We start from the raw sequence: 18,212 nt of genomic DNA on the forward strand, positions 1-18,212 counted from the left end.
TTCTAATGAAATTATAAATACACCCTTCTGCCATGACATTAGGGTAGGCTGAGGGAACAGCTTGGATTCTGGGCTTGGCCACGTGACTTGTTTAAACAAAGTTAGCAGACCTCACCTGAATGTTGCGCTTGTCTTCTTGGCAATTGTGATCCTCTATGAAGAGGACACATCCCAAGTAACTGTTCTTCAGCTTTAGCTGAGGCTCCAGAATGAAATGTGGAGCCAGCTTGAACCCAGCCCCAGACAGGTGCTTCCATTTGGGGACATAGAGCCTAAGGCAGAGCTACTCGGCCAAGCCTATTCCAGATGAGACCCCAAGAGTGAGGACAAAATGCTTATTACTGTTGTGTAAACCACTGAATTTGCAGGTAAATTTATTACGTAGCATGACTGTGACATTGTAAAAGTTCTCCATAAACACCAATGTATTCATTATACTCTTCCCGTTTATTTTTATTTACATATGCAGAAAGCTTATTATATTATCTACAAAGGAAAGAGACTGAGGGAGGAGAAGGGTGGAGAATAATGATGGATTTTCCTGAGTCCACCTATATAAACTATAATTAGCAAATTTTTATAACAGTTCATTACTGTGTAACTTACAAAAGGAAAATCTGACCAAAAAATGTTTCCACAAGTGAAAACAAGTTCATGAAACAATAATATTATATTTGGTTAACATTTAACTACCAAATTACCATTTGTATTTCCTGCTAACCGCTAGTAATGAATTGAAATCTTGCGTCTCAAAGTGAGGCCCTTGGACGAGCAGCAGTGGAATTACCCGAGAGCTAGTTAGAAATGTAGAATCTTGGGCCTCAGCTCAGACCAGCAGAATCTATAACAAGATCCCCAGGTTATTCTTGTGCACAGGAAAGTTTGAGAAACATTGCTGTAAAACATTAAGCATTTCAACTTCTGCTTTAATCACTGAAAAAAAAACCTTTAAAAATTAATATATTGTATTTAAGTTTCTGTCCTAATTATAAAAAATATTTTTAATATTTTTTATTTCTGTACTGTTTTATATTGTCCATATAAAAAGTACTTAAAAGTACCTTCAAATATCAAAAATAGTTTGTGATATATTTTTTTAAATGCTAAAATGTGAGCCCTGACCAGTGAGGCTCAGTTGGTTGAGTGTCATCCTGCAAAGCCAAAGGTCACTAGTGTGATTCCCAGTCAGGGCACACGTCCAAGTTGTGGGCCTGATCCCTAGTTGGGGTGTGTGCCAGAGGCAATCAATCAATATTTCTCTGACACATCAATGTTTCTCTCCCTCTCTTTCTCCCTTCCTTCCCCTCTCTTTAGAGATAAATAAATAAAATCCTTTTTAAGAAGTTAAAGTATTAAACACAAAACTAGAATTTTTCAGTATCTAGAGAGGCAGAACAACTGAGTAAAAACAAAGCAAAAAATGGCATTTACATATTTCTAAAAGACAGACTGAATTTTGTAAATTATGATTTTTCTTCCTACATCAAATATCAATGTTTCCACTTTCTGAGTGGAGAGCCAGCCAAGGCTGGGGTGTCTGGATTCTGCATTCCCAGGTGAACTTGACCCAGTGCAAACAACATGGAGAAGCAGCCTCCTGTTAATTCCTCATTTCCATACACTCTACAGAGGCTTCGACTTCTAGCTTTCACACATATTAGCTCCAAGAAAGGGAGCTAAGCAGCAATGGGGATGCCACTGAGATCTAGCCTCTATCTGATCACAGAGCAACTGTGGAGTGTACACGGCACCACAGAGTTGTTCATCCCTGCACCCAGGCATCCCCTGGTGGGTGAGCCCCAGTGGCTTAGGGCAGTCTCAGGAGAATGGGCAGCTGTGACCTATTACGAGCAATCATAGCAGCTGGAGGGAAGAGACCCTAGTCAAATAAAGGACTGGCATCTATCAGCGTCCAGTTCCACAATAGATGGAGGAATATTTATTCAAAGTGTGGTTATTTTAAAAAAATGAGTGTATGACTTTGATATATCTCCTTTAGCAAAGTGATAAAGAGAAGTAGCTTTTTAACTGAGTTTTTGTTTCTCTGTCTCTAGCCAAAGTCATATTGATGTTCGATTTTTCCTTGAGAAAGAAGAAAACTACTTCAGAAAATTTTAAACATTGAGGACAATTATTATTTTATGATTTTCATTTCAATGAGTCCCAATATGTTGAACAAAGATTCAGTCTGGATTCAGTATCCACCTCCACTGCCCTGGAGGCTCAGTTGGTTGGAATGTTGTTCTGTACACCAAAATGTTGTGGGTTCCATCCCCAGTCAGGGTACTTACCTAGACTGTGGGTTCGATCCCCCGTTGGGGTACCTACAAGAGGCAACTGATTGATATTTCTCTCTCACATCAACATGTCTCTCCCTTTATCCCTAATATCAATAAACATATCCTTGGGATAGGATTTAAATATATATATACACACACACACACATATTCATTTCCATTATCCATATCATTATTCTAATTGTCCAGTAGGGGAATATTGGAGTCACATGGCTTCTCATACTCAGCCAATTGGTTCAATTACCTCTATGAATGCCATCTGTTTCTTGCAATACAATAAATATAATTCATACAATAATTCCATAATTTTGTATCACAACTTCCTCTACATTTGTAAGTTTATGAGTTGAGATTCTCTGCTGATCTTGCTCAGCTCAGCTGGGCAAGCTTTTGTGGTCTTGAGTGGGTCTCACATATGTTGAGAAGCTGCCAGTTGGCTGATCTAGAATGATTTCAGCTGGGATGATGGGCTCTGTTCCACATGCTTCCCCATCTTCCAGCAGGCAAGTCAGGCTCAAAAGAGAACAAGAATAAGCAGGGAGGCATTAATGGAGCCCATCAACTGAAATCAGTCTGTCATACCACCCTAGTCCAAGACATCAGCCTTCACCTGAACATCTGCAGCCAACTAATTTCTCTCCCTTCTTATTTTTGCTGCCTTACAATTCAATTCTCCACAGATCAGCCAGAGCAGTCCTTTTGCATTCTAAGTCAGGGGTGTCAAACTCATTTTCACTAGGGGCCACACCAGCTTTGCAGTTGCCTTCAAAGGGCCGAATGTAATTTTAGGACTGTATAAATGTAACTACTTCTTAACAGTTAAGTGAGAGCTTGGCACTGCTGCCGTGTAGAAACAAGGTGCCGGGCCATATAAAACAAGGTAGAGGGGCTGGATTTGGCCCTTGGGCCATGTGCTTGCCACCTGTGTTCTAAGTAAAATCCTATCATTCCTTTGCACAAATGCCTCCAATGACCTCCCACATCAGAGTAGAAGCCAAAGTTCTTCCCGTGATTTTCAAAACCATTTATGAAGTACTGATTTATCACCACCCAAACATGAACACTATGTTCCAGCCACAGCACTTTCCTTCTGCTTATTGACCTGCCTAGGACAAGGATGCCTCAGCAACTTGGACTTACTATTATCTCTATTAGGAATACTCTTTTTTCAGAATCCACTGGGCCCACTCTCTTCTTCGATGTCATCTTCTCACAGGGGCCTTCTCCGGCCAACCTATATGAACTAGTACCTCTACCCAGCACTGTGTGTAACCTTTACCATGGTTTACTTTTCTTCATAGCACCATTATTTCCTGAATTGTATTTTTTTGTTTGCATGTATCTCTTCCTCTCAATTAGTATATATGTGTATGAACTCCATGAGCATAGAAAATTTATTTCTTTTGTTCAGTGCTGTATTTCAATGACTAGAACAGTGCCTGGCACATGACAGTTACTTAAGAATAATGTGTTAAACAAACGAGTCAATGAATAAATATTCTTTTGCTTGGAAGATTATGTTTAAAACTTGTTCAATTATTCAAAGCTCCCTTTAAAAAATGAATGAATGAGTTGCTGTGATGCCAATGAAAATTGAATGATGATGTAATGAAGACCGAGATCTAAACGTTACTGTCTGCCATCACCCTTATCAGTTGCCTTGGCGGCGTGTCATGGTTGGATCTCTTCCAGATGTAATTCAAACAAGGATTCAACTATAGCACAGGTGGCAAACACAAGGCCTGCGAGCTCCACCTTGTTTCTACCTGGCAGCAGCGCCGAGCTCTCGCTTAACTCTTAAGGAGTAGTTACATTTATACAGTCCTGAAATTACCTTTGGCCCTTTGAAGGCAACCGCAAGGCTGATATGGCCCCTGATGAAAATGAGTTTGATACCCCTGAACAACAGGAACTAAAACCCAAGTTCATATTACCCCATTACGTTATTCCATTGAATTCTTCTTTCTATATCACCAGATGCATAAGGATAATTTCAAAAGTAATTCAGGAGAAAAAAATGTTTACTGTAATACAATATGAATTTATTTGTACTTTTCTTGCTAAATGATCTTCCTAAAATGTCTGAAAGATACCTTAGAATCTTAGCAACATGATTTTAAGCAACATGAGAATAGCAACATGAAAAAAACAGTAAGTTTTCTTCCCAAACTCTTTTATAAAAAGAAGTTGTCCTTCACTGTTTTAAACATGAATTGTTTTAAGAACTTAGTACAGAAAAACTAATGAAATAATGAAATAATCATTTTGCTGGTTGCTCATATGAAATGAAAATAATGTCATGGATCTTATTGGCAAAGTTGGACAGAGCAGTGAGAAATATGACTGAAAGAATGAAAAAGTAATTGGACTGTGTCCCTGGTATTTCTCAAGTATATTAACAAACTCCCAACTTCAGGCCAAGATAGAGGCGTAAGTAGGTACAAGGAGCCTCCTCACACAACCAAAAGAAGGACAGCTACAAATTTAAAAACAAAAAACAACCAGAACTGACAGAAAATTGAACTGTATGGAAATATGACAACCAAGGAGTTAAGGAACATTCATCTGGATGGATAGGAGGGGCAGAGATAAGCAGCCAGGTGTAGAGGACTCCTCCCAGCTGGAGGGCCAGGGCGGGCAAGGTGGTGGCTGGTGGAAGACCAGGGTGGGCAACTGAACCTAAAAAAATGCAAAAACAAAAACAAACTAAGCAAACAACTAGAACAGGAACAGAATCACAGGAATGGAGATCACATGGAAGGTAATTACAGACCAACTCTAAATTCTGGATGGATATTCCGATCACATTTATGTTACATAGAAGACATAGACATCAAAATATTTATTTAATGAATGTATCAAATGTTGACGAACCATTGGTTGAGTACAAGAGGATGCTATGTCAGGATATTTTGGGCTGTAAGGGACTGATCTCAAAATGGCTTAAAAATACTTGGAATTATTACCTCATTTGGTTTGAAGTTAGAGGTAGGGCAGGTCCAAGTTAATTCAAGTTAACTAAACCCCTACATTACTGGAATTGTTCTGCTAGCCTTAGCTGGTTGGCTTCTGTTCTGAGCCTTTTCCCCTCATGGTCAGATGAGATGGTTGCAGTACCTCCTTACAATGAAGCCTAAACACAAGGTGTAAACCAGTTTGTCACAGTCAAACCACTAATGTACGGTCACCCTTTCCATAACCAACTGTCTAATTGTTTGCAGAGCCCCTGTTCTCAGTTGGTGATGAGACAATTAAATGTTTTTCTTAAATTGTCTAGTCCAATCTAGGATTTTCTGTAAAATCTGTTATTACAGTAACAGTCACATGTAATGAGCCAGTGAATTCCAAGTACTGTCAGTATCAGCACATTTTCATCACTGGTCTGTGCTTGTGGGAGGGAGAGGGGAGGAAAAGGCACAAAGAGAATCTGCTTAGATTAGTGATGGTGACTATTGGTTCTTTGGCAGAAACAGCTGGACCATTCTTCTACTGCTGGGGTCATCAGCTGGTCCTGCCCATGAACTGAGCAGGTAGAGTCTGATTTTTAAATTATTACTAAAGTGCTGGTTTCAATATAGCTAATAGTTATGTTTTTCTAAACCCCTGTTTAGCCTAAACTCAGCTGCATTTCCCTTTGGAGTCCACAAATCATGCATGCTCATTTGAGAATTATGTCCATCTTTTTCCACTGCTCCAGCACCAGGCTAGCTCACAACTAACTTCTACCCCTCAGCGAATCTCAGATATCTCTCTTATTTGCTATCCTCTGAGATAAAGAAGGTGAGTGACTCTGTTCACCATGCGATTCCACCATCTCCTGTTGGCTCACATCCTGCATAGAGTCTCTTGCCTTCAGAAATCTCCATATGAGAAGCAGATAGCATAATGTAGATCCAGCTTACATGCAAACTTCAAAAGTTTTTCGTTCAGACCTCAGTCCACCCTGCCCAACCCTTGGGGATTTAGGAAGTGTTCACACACTAAACTGTAACTTCCTCCAAATTCTCCTCCAGAATATTTATTTTCCCCTATCTCCTATTTACACCTCCTGCAGCATGGTTAGAGATAAGATAGAAAGAAATCAACATTTTGTGGCAAAGTCTCCATTAAGCCTGGCCACGGACCATGTAAAGATGTGAGAAAGGAAAAATACTGATGTTTCCAGCCAGAGCTTCAGGCATCTGAAGGTTTTCCTGGAGCTGAAGGACCACTTTTTAGATGACTGAGTCACATGCCTATTGGGTGGAAATGAGGGCCTGTCTACAGGGCTGTTTGAGTTTATTAGTATAGCAGCTGGCTTTCCCCACAGTGAACATTCTGAGAGAGATTCAGAGGCCACAGTGTCGTTTATGACATCATCTCAGATGTCACACACTGTCTAGTCATTAGAAGTGAGAGACTAAATTCAGGATACATGAAACAGGAGTGAAATTAAGTTCCACTTTTTGAAGGGAAGGTCAAAGACTGTGGGTATTTTAAACCACTACAATGTTATTATTCTTTTATTATTATTCTGGACCACAAAAAATGAAATTTTACTTGACCAAGCATACATGGTTAGCAGGCAGGTGAGCTGAGTTAACAAACCCAGGTAGTCTGATTCAAGTGCCCAAGCTCATACCAACAATGTGATATGGCCTTTCAATGAAAAAAGATAGATATTTTGGGAATGTGTCCTATGCTTTTTTTAAGTATATTTTATGATTATGCTATTACAGCTGTCCCAATTTTTCCACCTTAGCCCCATCTGAGCGGTACGCCCCTTCCCTCCAGCAATCCGCCTCTTAGTTCATGTCCATGAGTTGTACATAGAAGTACTTTGGCTTCTCCATCCCCCTATCTATACTGTTCTTAACACCGCCCTGTCTGTTTTGCACCTATCAATTATGCTTTTTAAACCCTGTACCTTTTCCTCCATTTTCCCCCTTCCCCCCTCTCCACTGATAACCTTCCAGATGATCTCCATAGCTAAGATTCTGTTCATGTTCTGGCTGTTTGCTTAGTTTGTTTCTGTTTTTTAGATTCAGTTGTTGATAGTTGTAGTTTGTTGTCATTTTAATGTTCATAGTTTTGATCTTCTTTTTCTTAGATAAGTCCCTTTAACATTTCATATAATAAGGGCTTGGTGATGATGAACTCCTTTAAATTGACCTTATCTGGGAAGCACTTTATCTGCCCTTCCATTCTAAATGATAGCTTTGCTGGATAGAGCAATCTTGGATGTAGGTCCTTGCTTTTCATCACTTTGAATACTTCTTGCCAGTCCCTTCTTGACTGCAAAGTTTCTTTCGAGAAATCAGCTGATAGTCTCAGAACTCCTTTGTACTTTACTCTCTGCTTTTCTCTTGCTGATTTTAAGATTCTCTCTTTATCTTTAACCTTCAGCAATTTAATTATGATGTGTCTTGGTGTGGCCCTCTTTGGGTCCCACTTGTTTGGGACTCTCTGTGTTTCTTGCACTTTTATGTCTCTTTCCTTTGCCAAATTAGGGAAGCTTTCATTCATTATTTTTTCAAATAAGTTTTCAATTTCTTGCTCTTCCTCTACTACTTCTGATATCCCTATGATGCAGATGTTGGCACCTTTGGAGATGTCCCAGAGTCTTATTCTTTCCTCATTCTTTTGAGTTTTTTGTTTCCTAATTCTGTTCTGGTTGACTATTTATTTCTTCCTTATGTTCCAATTCATTGATTTGAACCCTATCTTCCTTCCCCTCACTGTTGGTTTTCTGTGAATATTTATTTCACTTAATGTAACATTCATTTCTTCATTTATGCTTTTGCTATACCCAGTGATTCCTCTGAGCATCCTTATTACCAGTGTTTTGAACTCTGCATCTGATAGGTTGATTTTCTCCATTTCGCTTAATTATTTTAATGGGGTTTTGTTCTGTTCTTTCATTTGAGCCATATTTCTTTGTCTCCTCAATTTGGCAGCCTCCCTGTGTTTGTTTCTGTGTATTAGGTAAGCTCCTTTGACTACATAACATCTTGACACATCTGTTACGTTGTATGGGGCCGAGCCTTAAGTAATTGCCAGGGCAGGTGAAGCCCACTTCACTGCTTTGTATGTGGGAAAGGGGTCAGAGAGGGGACAATGCTGCTGCCTGACTGCTGGAGGCTTGTTCTGCACTCACCCTGCTTCCAGTCCCTTATGCGAATGGTGCCCCTCTAGCTGTTGCCCTAATGGTGATTTCCAGAGTGGGTAGTTTTGCATACATTCTAGGATCCTGCTAGCCCTTTAAACAGACTCCTGAGAGACCAGCAGTTTCTTCCACTGCCCAAACACCCACTTGTTTTTATAACCAGGACTTATGAGGCTTTATTTCCTGCCACTGGACCCCTGGGCTGTGTGGTCTGGCCTGAGGCTCACTCCCCAGATATCACTAAGGTCGGGCTGCCCTTTCCACTGGCCACTGCTGACACTGCCTGGTCCCTGCTGCCTCACCACTGCCACACCATGTCCTCTCTGCCCTGGCTCCGCATCCCCACCCCTCCTACCTGTCTGGATGAACATGTCTTCTTTAAATCCTTGGTTGTTGAACTTCCATACAGTTCAACTTTCTGGCAGCTTTGTGTATTTTTTGTTTTGTTTTTGTTGTGTTCCAATTGTTGATTTGAACCCTGGCTTCCTTCTCTTCACTGTTGGTTCCTTGTGGGTATTTCTTCCCTGTGGAGTTTGTAATCTTTACTTGTAATCTTTCTTATGTTTGTGCAAGGAGGTGAAACATAGGAATGTCATATGCTTTGACACAAAAGATTCATACTGCCAATGATAGTATAATAATTGCCTGGAATTAGAAATTCTAAGTTATTTTGGCCAAACTCAAGAATTGGGGCTGAGTAGAGGGTTGGAGGGATGTAAAATCATTCCCAAAATCTCTTCTAGGAATGGAAGAATAACGTGGGGAAATGACAGAGTTCTTTTTTAGGTTAAAGAAAGAACTTGGAGAACAGAGTATCTGGAAATATATGGGAAAATTCATTTCACTTTTATAAAATGAAAAAATAGATTATTAGTACCTGAAAATGGAAGGTGATTAATGGGATGGAAATAGTCTTGAAGTTTCTCAAGTTAAGAAGAAGTTTGAGCCAATCAGAAAAATGAAGGAAAAAAGAGGTCATAGCAGAGTAAACTAAATAATAAGCAATAAGATTAAAAGACTAAAATCAAGTGTATCACTTGTTACACTAAATGTCAGTGTGTTAGAGTCTCTCATGAAAAGGCAGAAACATGTTGCACTAAATAGTAACAGAAAAAGCTAACTACTTACTGTTCACAAAAAAATGTAAAAATAATTGATAATGAAAGTTTAAAAATGTGAGACTGGAGTAAGACAAACAAAAGAAATTAATATTAGACCAGAAGGAATTAATGGTTATAGATACTACCTAAGAAAAGGAGAGACATTCTGTAACAATAAAAGCTGAAATTTGGAAATCAGATATGATATAAATCTATATGTACAAATATTATGGCAGTAAAAATCACTGGAAATATAAGAAAAACTTGATAGAAATACTATGAGAGATGTCATATATGCTAAGATAGTAGTCTGATACCATAGATTCAAAAATAACCGCATGCATAGGAGTTCTAAATAATGCAACCATAAGATATAAATAATGAAAATATGCTCAGGAACAAGAGAATTTGTGAGATGTTTATTCACAAAAATTTCCCAATGAGCTTAGAAATCTTTAAGCCAGAGAAAAGTACAGATCCTGATATGAATACATTTATCCACAAGCTGCTCATATTCTAAAGGTATAGTTGCTCAGCATTTATCCATTCAAGAGGTGTCTTGTAATTGTTACAATATATTGTGAAAAAGTCCATCTAAGTCTTTCATAGAAGTATTAAACAGGGCTTTATATTGTCAACAAATTTATTCCCCATTTCAAAGCTATTTGACATGTTTTCATTTTTCTTTTGGAAAGAAACAACTAAATATCTGTTATGAATCCATCACTTATTTGTATAATACATAAAGTTGTAAATTAATGTGCAGTGCCAACTAGCATATAGCCTTCTCCACAACACAGAGGCACCCTGAAAGTTGACTTGTTTTTACAGGGAAAAATATTAACACATGGCATTATAAAAAATGCATTTTGTAAATATTTATGAAAAGTTAACAAACTCCACTAACTTTGCCTTAATCTTATGGAAAGATCCATAATGATTCAACAAATTTTATTTCCAATTAAATTTACCATCAGCCACTGGCATACCATACCAGTTACTACCTCATGGAAACCTGGCCTGCTTTTTAGGCCAGTAAATTCTTATGTAAGAGCTCTGGTAGTTAAGGCAGTTTGTTACTGAATTTTAGTGACAATTTTTATAAAGATGTGTGAGGTAATGCGACAAAATCACTGTTATGTGTCAAGCATTTTGCAGAAGGTCTGGGTCAAAGTAAGAAGTACTAAATATGCAATCTTTTGCCACAGTTGTAGTTTGTAGATAAAATGTTATTTAATATCAGATAAAGATCAAAACTCAAGTTATATCATTGGGAGAGAATTTAGCCCATGCAGCTGTCCATCTCCTACACAAACTTTTCTGTCACTTCTCTTTGTTTTAAACAGATTCCCTTTACTCTCACTTTTCTTTTGTGTTGCCCAAGTTCCAATCACTTTACTGCCAAATGGCTAAGGGCAAAAATAAATAAGTAAAAAAATAAATAAAGTTCAAGTTAAAAACTTTGCAGTGTTTTTATAACATCTAGCAAAAGAGGGGAAAGGTTGTGTCCATTTACTAAGTTGTAAGATTTCTAAAATTTCACCCGTGTTATGACTGTTTCTTCATTAGTAGGAAGTTGGTACATTTAAGTAGCTCAGCGTAACCATACTCCCTAGGCTAAAAAAGGTTGAAATTAAATATGATTATCTATTGTGAACCTACTTTTCAGCTACCTGCTCATAGCATCAGAGTATTTATGAAACTCAGAGAGTAAATTTACCTGAAACCACATTAGGAACATGAGTCAGACTGCTTTGCTTATCTCCAAGGTCTCAATCAACTAACAAATGTTTACCCAACTTCTCAAAATATTTGCACCAACAGTTCCGATAAATCCAAACAGAGCTTACACATTACTAATCCATTCCCTTCAGTCTTCTAGATCTATTTCTTCCCAAATCTACCAGATCCTCAAATAACTTCAGGAAACATCTCCAGAGTTCAACAATGCTACCATTGACATGTCTCCAAATGAGAATGACTATCATTGTAAATACACATTGACAACCTGTAACACAGTTAGAACTATTCATCTATAGAAGCATTCCCCAAGAATCAATTACATGTGTCTACAAGAGCCAGGATGAGATCATTCATTATTCTGCCTACTTCCTTTAAGACTTGTAGGGCAGTTCATCTTACTCCGATTTACAAACTGAGACCCATGTATACTCAGTGGCTGACTTACTCTTCATTACTAAATTCCACTAGGTCCACAACCCAAACTGAAATGTGGCATTTTTCCTATACTAAGAGACAGCAATTCAAGAAATGGTCTTCTGATTCTGTTAAAATAATCTGAGAGTTTTGTGGTAAGTACTTGAGTGTGGATAGCATGGCTTGCCAATAAAGTTACACTCACTCAAATCTCTCTGAGCAATCAAGCTCTCAAACTAACAATCAGTAATCAGAACATGCAAAATAAAATCACGAAATGCCAGTTTACACCCACTAGATTGGCAAAAAATGTAAAGTGTGACAAAACCAAGTTTTGGCTAAGGCACACACTGCTAATGAGAGTTTAAATTGCTCTATATACTTGGAAAACCAGTCCACATTATCTTAATGTTATCGATAACCTATGACCCAGAAATTTACCCTAGACAAATTGTTGAACTTGTGCATCTAAAGACATGTACAAACACAATCATAGCAGCATTGCTTTTACTAGAAAATACTGAAGTATCTCAAACGTCCATCAACAGTAGCATTTAAAAGGGGTGTGGAATTGTGGAATGGTAAAAACTATAATTAAGCACAAAGTTACATTTCAAAAATATGATGTTAAAGAAATGTCAGAATAAGACACATTTTTATAAATTCTTGAAACATGCAATACATAATTTTTAGGGAAGCATTCATATGAAGCAAAAAGTTTTTTAAAAGTCAAAAGGGTGATAGATACAAAACTCAGAATAGCAGTTACTTCTGAGAGCAAGAAATGGAGGATACAGTATTGGGTAGAAAGACACAGAATCCAGCAGTAGAGACAGGCTTCATTTTCTTTAGTCCTGGTGTGCTCTGGTTCTTTATACTTTCCATACATTATATAATATATTATTTTGTTTTCATGATATAATTCTTAACATTTTTTAAACAGTGTAGGTAGAAATATTGATAGAATAGAGTGGGGTGGGGGGACTATTGCTTTTATTTGGAAGTTATTGCCTGATATTTTTTAAAGCATGCTTATTTTACATTCACACAAACAAAAGCTTTAAGAATTTGCCTCCCCAATTGTGTTGGGGGTTGAGGTAATATTAGGGTACACTTGCAGGCCCTGAAGTAAAATGATCTCCTTTATATTTTTGCTCCCATTCGTGTATATTTTTAAGCATGTATGCATCGAGGAGTACACGAAGAAAATTTCTGGTAGATTTAGAATAATCTACAGCAGTTATCTGACAAGTAGAATCACTTTTCCTTGTATTATGTAACTTATTGCCTTTTTATTTTACTTTAAAATTAGTTCATTGTGTATTTTATTTATTTTACTGTACGACCTTTACGTTTCTAATGAAATTATTTTTTAATGAAGTCGGGAGGTGGGAGAAGCAGATGAACGATGCAGAGTGGGGACCCCTGGGGACCTTAGCATTGGGCACACCGCCCCTGCACCAACCACACTTGGAGCGTTGAACCAACCCCCAGCACCAGGGTGTGGACCCTGCCACCTCGCGGAACTAGCTTAGGGCGGTGGGCGGAGATGACCCCTACCCCACCCCGCCCCGCCCCGTCCCGCTCTTTCCCTCCCCTACCCGCCCAGCCGCGCCCTTGCGCGGTTGCCCTGGTAACCGGGCTTGCGTGGCGGAAGCTCATAATTCTCGCTCCCCGGGTGGCTCCCGCTCCGCCCCCAGTGCTCACCTTCCGGCGCGCTAGCGCTGGGCGGACCCGGGCCCATGGATACACACCCCCTTCCTTGCAGCTCCGCGTGCCAGTTCGCCAGCTTTGCGCTTAAGTACACCATTGACGTCTTGACGCCCCAGCCGGGCTCCTGGAGCCCGAGATCGCTGCTGGGGCAGGAACCAGTTGGCAGAGAACGAGGGCTGGGGCCGCCGGGCTCCTCCGGGGGCCTAGGCGCGTTGGTGCCGGTACATCCGTGGCTCCTGATCACCCCCAGGACTGAGAGGTGAGCTTAGCACCATGGACCCTGCCACCTGGCCTTTACCTTGAAATTACATCTTACCCACTCTCCCCTCCGGATTCAAAACTGAAAGGGACAGTAAAGAACCCCACACCTCCCAAACGTAAACCGTGGCTGGTGGGTGAGTTGAGACCCATGGAAGTTTGATTATTCATAGTGAGGCTGCATTGAGGGACTTTGCTAAAGTCATTTTACAAGGACTAGCACATTTTCTCTTCACACAGCCCCCATGAAGTGGACACTGTTTTATCCCCATTTCACAGATGAAGAGACTGAGGTACAAACTACATGGGTAACTTTCCAGGTTTGTGCAACCAGTTTGAATAAATTTTAATGCAGTCCTGGATGGATCACAAAAACAGACTCCTCCACCTCAAATCCTACACACTTTCTACTCTTCCAAGCATATCTTCTTTTTCTAAAAAACACCCTTGTCTCACAGACTCCTTTGGAAGTTGGTGAGCTCCGTGGATCTCTCCCCACAGGGAAAAAATGCACATGGACACCCCCCCACACAAATTTTCATGTTTTAGAATATTCAGACCCAAACATGGACCTCAAGTCAAGAATTTGTGTTCTATTCCACTGTTCTGAGTCTGCACATAAATGGTTAGATGAGGGTGTACGAAAGCGCCATGGGGCCGTGCTGAGGTAAAGTATGCATGCTGGGGTGTGTGTGTATGTGACAGCTCTCCTGAGGGTCAGAAATGCTACAAGGTTTACAAGGAACCCAGCCCTGGAGGATAGGACTTCTGTTATTTCCTCCAGAGAGGTGAGGCTCTTGGTCCGTCTTGGCGGTTGGTTGTGAAGGACACTGCAGAGGGCAGTGTTCTCTGTGCAGCATTTTGGGGCTTTAGCTGGAAGGTGTACAAGCCACAGACCTAGCCCACAGATTGCTGAATTCACCCTTATAGCCCGACTGGATAATGTCACATGCTGCTACCATATTTTGCCATCTATAATGTGCACTTATTACCCAAATTTTTGAGGGAAAAATAAGGATGTGCATTACACATGGGCAGTGCCTGAAATACCTCATATCTGTTCTTGTGTTTTGTAATTATTTGTTACATAAAATTTCTTGTACCGTAGTAGTTCAAAAATAAATGCTAAAATTCCTTTATAATACAAAAATAAGTATCTATACATAAATAACTAAACATTGAATTAAAAAATTAAAATGAAAGATTTTTTTCCTAAAAGTTTGGGCCAAAACGTGGGTGCATATTTTACATGGCAAAATACGGTAATTCTTTAGGGTGGATGCTATCAGAGTCACCAGTGAATTCACTGATTTGGAAGTCTTTGTCTGCACCAGTGCAGTGACATTAATTCAGTATAATCAGTAAACTATTTAGGAGCATCATATTTTATTCCGTGTAGGATGTACATGGGTATGCAGTATGACAACACTGCACCTACTAGAATTTGACTGATAATAATAATAAAACCAGCCATAACAGCAGCTAAAATAAATCTCAAGCATGCAGCAAAGACCAAGTAGACAACTTCAGGTCTCATTGGGAGCCTATTTATACACACGGTTCTAACAAGCTTCCTTATCTGGTTTCCTAGTCCACACACATTATAAACAGATTAGAGGGGAAGAGAGGGGCTACAGCAAACAGGACATTAAAGCCACAAGCCATGTGATGGCTGATGTCACAGCAGGAAAGGAAGAAAGCACAAAGAATAAACAACATGCAGAAGAGTGAGAAAAAAAGAGGGACAAGGCAGCAGCATGCATTGATGGTGGTGGTCACTCTTCCCACTTGAAACTTTTCTGTTTGCTCTCTCCCAGACTCCGGCTGCCTGCAACCCCAGAAAACCTCATGATTCCACATAGACCAGGTTCAGATCTCTCTCCTGAATTATGTACCCTATTGACTTGTGGGTTCTAACTCAGCATGCCCAAAGCTTAACCAGCCACACTCCCTGACCAGTCTGGACCCCATCCTGAGCTACGCATCTTAGGCACAGGTAGCCAGTTGCTCAAGCCAGAAAGAAACCTAGACATTTTCTTTGATTCCTTCACCTCCTCAGTATTATAACTTTTGGTTGTCTGTTAAGCAAACATTCATTGATGCCTCCTGTGATATGTGATAAAGCAAATCAAGCATTAATGATGGGATCTCAATGGTAGATATATGCGTGTTCAATTTTTCTTTATGTTTAAAATATGAGCCAGGTTCTGCCTGGTGGAGAAATAATGGTCATTATAATATAAAACTTCTGTTGCATGAAGACTACATACTAGTGGGGAAGGTATACAATATATAAATTGAATATACCTATATCTATACATCTATAGAAATGTTATAGAGAGAAATGTTTCATTTAATTATGAAGAAAATAAATGAAATACATGGTGGCATCAATTTTAATGGTGAGAAGTGCCAACCAATGGAAATTCTGAGCAAAGGACACTCCAGGTTGAGGGAAAAAGACAATTCAGAGGCAGAAGTCAACTTTTGTTCCATAAACAAGCAGAAGGGCAGTATGGCTGGAGATCACTAATTCAAGGGAGATTGAAGTGAGGTCTGAGGATCAGGAAAAGGGAACTGGGGAGGTCATTATGAGCCTTTTTGTTTTTTCTTATTAAAAGGGAAAAATACTGGGATGTTTTTAAAAGATTACCTGGGGAGAATGTTCTGATATGAGGTAATGTTCCATATGTTGACAGGAGATTGGGTGACAAAGATGTATGCTTTTGTCCAAACTCATGCGGTGGTACACTTAAAACTGACACATTTCATATATATTCAAAAGACCAAAAAGAAAAAAAAACTGTAAACAAACATTGATCTCCAGATAAGGATATGCTGGACTATGTCTGCAATTTACTTTGAAATGGATCAAAAAATATAATGGATAGATATGTGATAAAGCAAGTCGAGCATTAATGGTAGGATCTCAATGGTGGATATATGGGTGTTCAGTTTTTCTTTATGTTTAAAAATAGTTATACTAAAATTTTGGGGGTGGAAGCTTGTCTGATCCTTCTCATCTACATTCTTAAAAGATTGTTCTGGGGCTGAATAGAAAACGAGCCGTAGAGGGCTGTTATGGAAGCAATGAGACGAATTAGAAATCCGTAGCAATGATTTGGCCTAGGAGAGTACCACTGGAAGCTGATGTCCAGAGGTAGAGTTGACAGGATTTGCCGAAAGAAAGAGTAGAGTATCTGTGAGGGAAAGATAATGAAGAGTAACCCCTAGTTTTTAACCTGAGAAGGTGGATGGATGGTGATGCCATTACTGGAAATGGGGAGAACTGGAGGTCTGGGTGATAGCAAGAGTCCCACTCTGGACATGTTACATTCAGATGCCTATTAAACATCCATGCGAAAATGAAGAGTTGACTGATAGGTATATAATTTTGAAGCTCTGGGGAGAGACAGAGATGGCTGTATAAATTTGAGAGTGAATAATTATAAGCTGCAAATTGGATAAAGATCATCAGATGGGATGTGATCACAGGGGAGTGATTGAGAATAGGGAAGGATCCTGAGGGCTTAGTCCTGGGCTCTCCAACAATTAGGCTTCTAACAGAAGAGGGGGAACCAGCAAAGGAGACTAAGCAGGAGTGGGTGGGGAGGTAGGAAGGAACAGGCAATAGACGTGTTATGGTTGTCTAGAGAGACACGGTTACAGAAGGAACACCTAGTCAACAGTGGAGCTCATTGCTGCCGTAGGGAATGTAGGTAAGGGAGCAGGTTTGTGGTGGAGGAAAGATGGTACAGTTTCAGATTTTGTAGTAAGATGGGATATTTTCATTGCAAATGAGAGGAACCCAGCTAACTAGCTTCTACCAATATAAGGTTGGGGAAGGGCGTTTTTTCTCATGCAACCCTGAACATTTAGGTGGTAGGTGACTTCTAGTACAGCTGAGTTCTGAGCGCAGCTGCTGCCCTCAGTCCCCCCATGACCTCCAACATGGCTGCCTGCAGCCCCGCCCCACACCCCACTGCTTAACAGCTGGGCAGAAAGAGTAGTCTTTCCATGCAGTTTGGCAGAAGGGTCCCGCGAGATGCTAATTGGCTGATGTCTTTTCTGAGTGTATTCTTGAGACATTCACTGTACCTGGGAAGAGTGTTCACTCACACAGGCTAAACCTAGGTCATAGACCCATTCCTGTCTTAGGAGATGGAAGGGGTATCCCCACACAAAAAAGTTGAGGTAGCAACTTGTCTGACCTTATCTGATCTGCATTTATAAAAGATTTTTCTGGGAATTGAAAAGAGATTGGACTGTAGGGGGCTCTTGAGGAAGCAGTGAGACAAATATGGGGCAGTGGCAATGATTTGGCCTAGGTTTGTTTTGTTGTTTATTTTATTTCCCTCAGAAAAATAAACAGAGGAAAACAAGCAGTTAGTACCTAGCCTGGCCTACTCCTCAGTGCAAAAGATTGGTACCTCATTGTCACATAAAATGACAAAAAAATTGTTGATCTCTCTTTGGTATCTCACAGAGCATAGTAGATACCATTTATAATGCGCACCTCAAAATATTGCATGTTCTTTATCA

General features: G+C 39.8%; 1 protein-coding gene across 4 annotated transcripts in view; it reads left to right on the top strand.

Annotated features, from left to right (window-relative positions):
• Positions 1 to 18,212, top strand: part of ANKEF1 (ankyrin repeat and EF-hand domain containing 1) — a 73,183-nt gene that overhangs the window by 33,662 nt on the left and 21,309 nt on the right. For 2 of the 4 annotated variants that reach the window (XM_045194868.2, XM_024559867.3), the window contains exon 1: positions 13,407 to 13,671. The exons of 1 other annotated variant lie outside the window; for it this stretch is intronic. The gene's annotated coding sequence lies outside the window, so the exon portion shown is untranslated. Of the gene's footprint in view, positions 1 to 13,406; positions 13,672 to 16,289; positions 16,348 to 18,212 lie in introns of those variants that run through there. One more of the 4 variants, XM_053926458.1, reaches the window with a different exon arrangement.

The sequence above is a fragment of the Desmodus rotundus genome, chromosome 6 (genome assembly GCF_022682495.2).
Source record: "Desmodus rotundus isolate HL8 chromosome 6, HLdesRot8A.1, whole genome shotgun sequence".
NCBI lineage: Eukaryota > Metazoa > Chordata > Mammalia > Chiroptera > Phyllostomidae > Desmodus > Desmodus rotundus.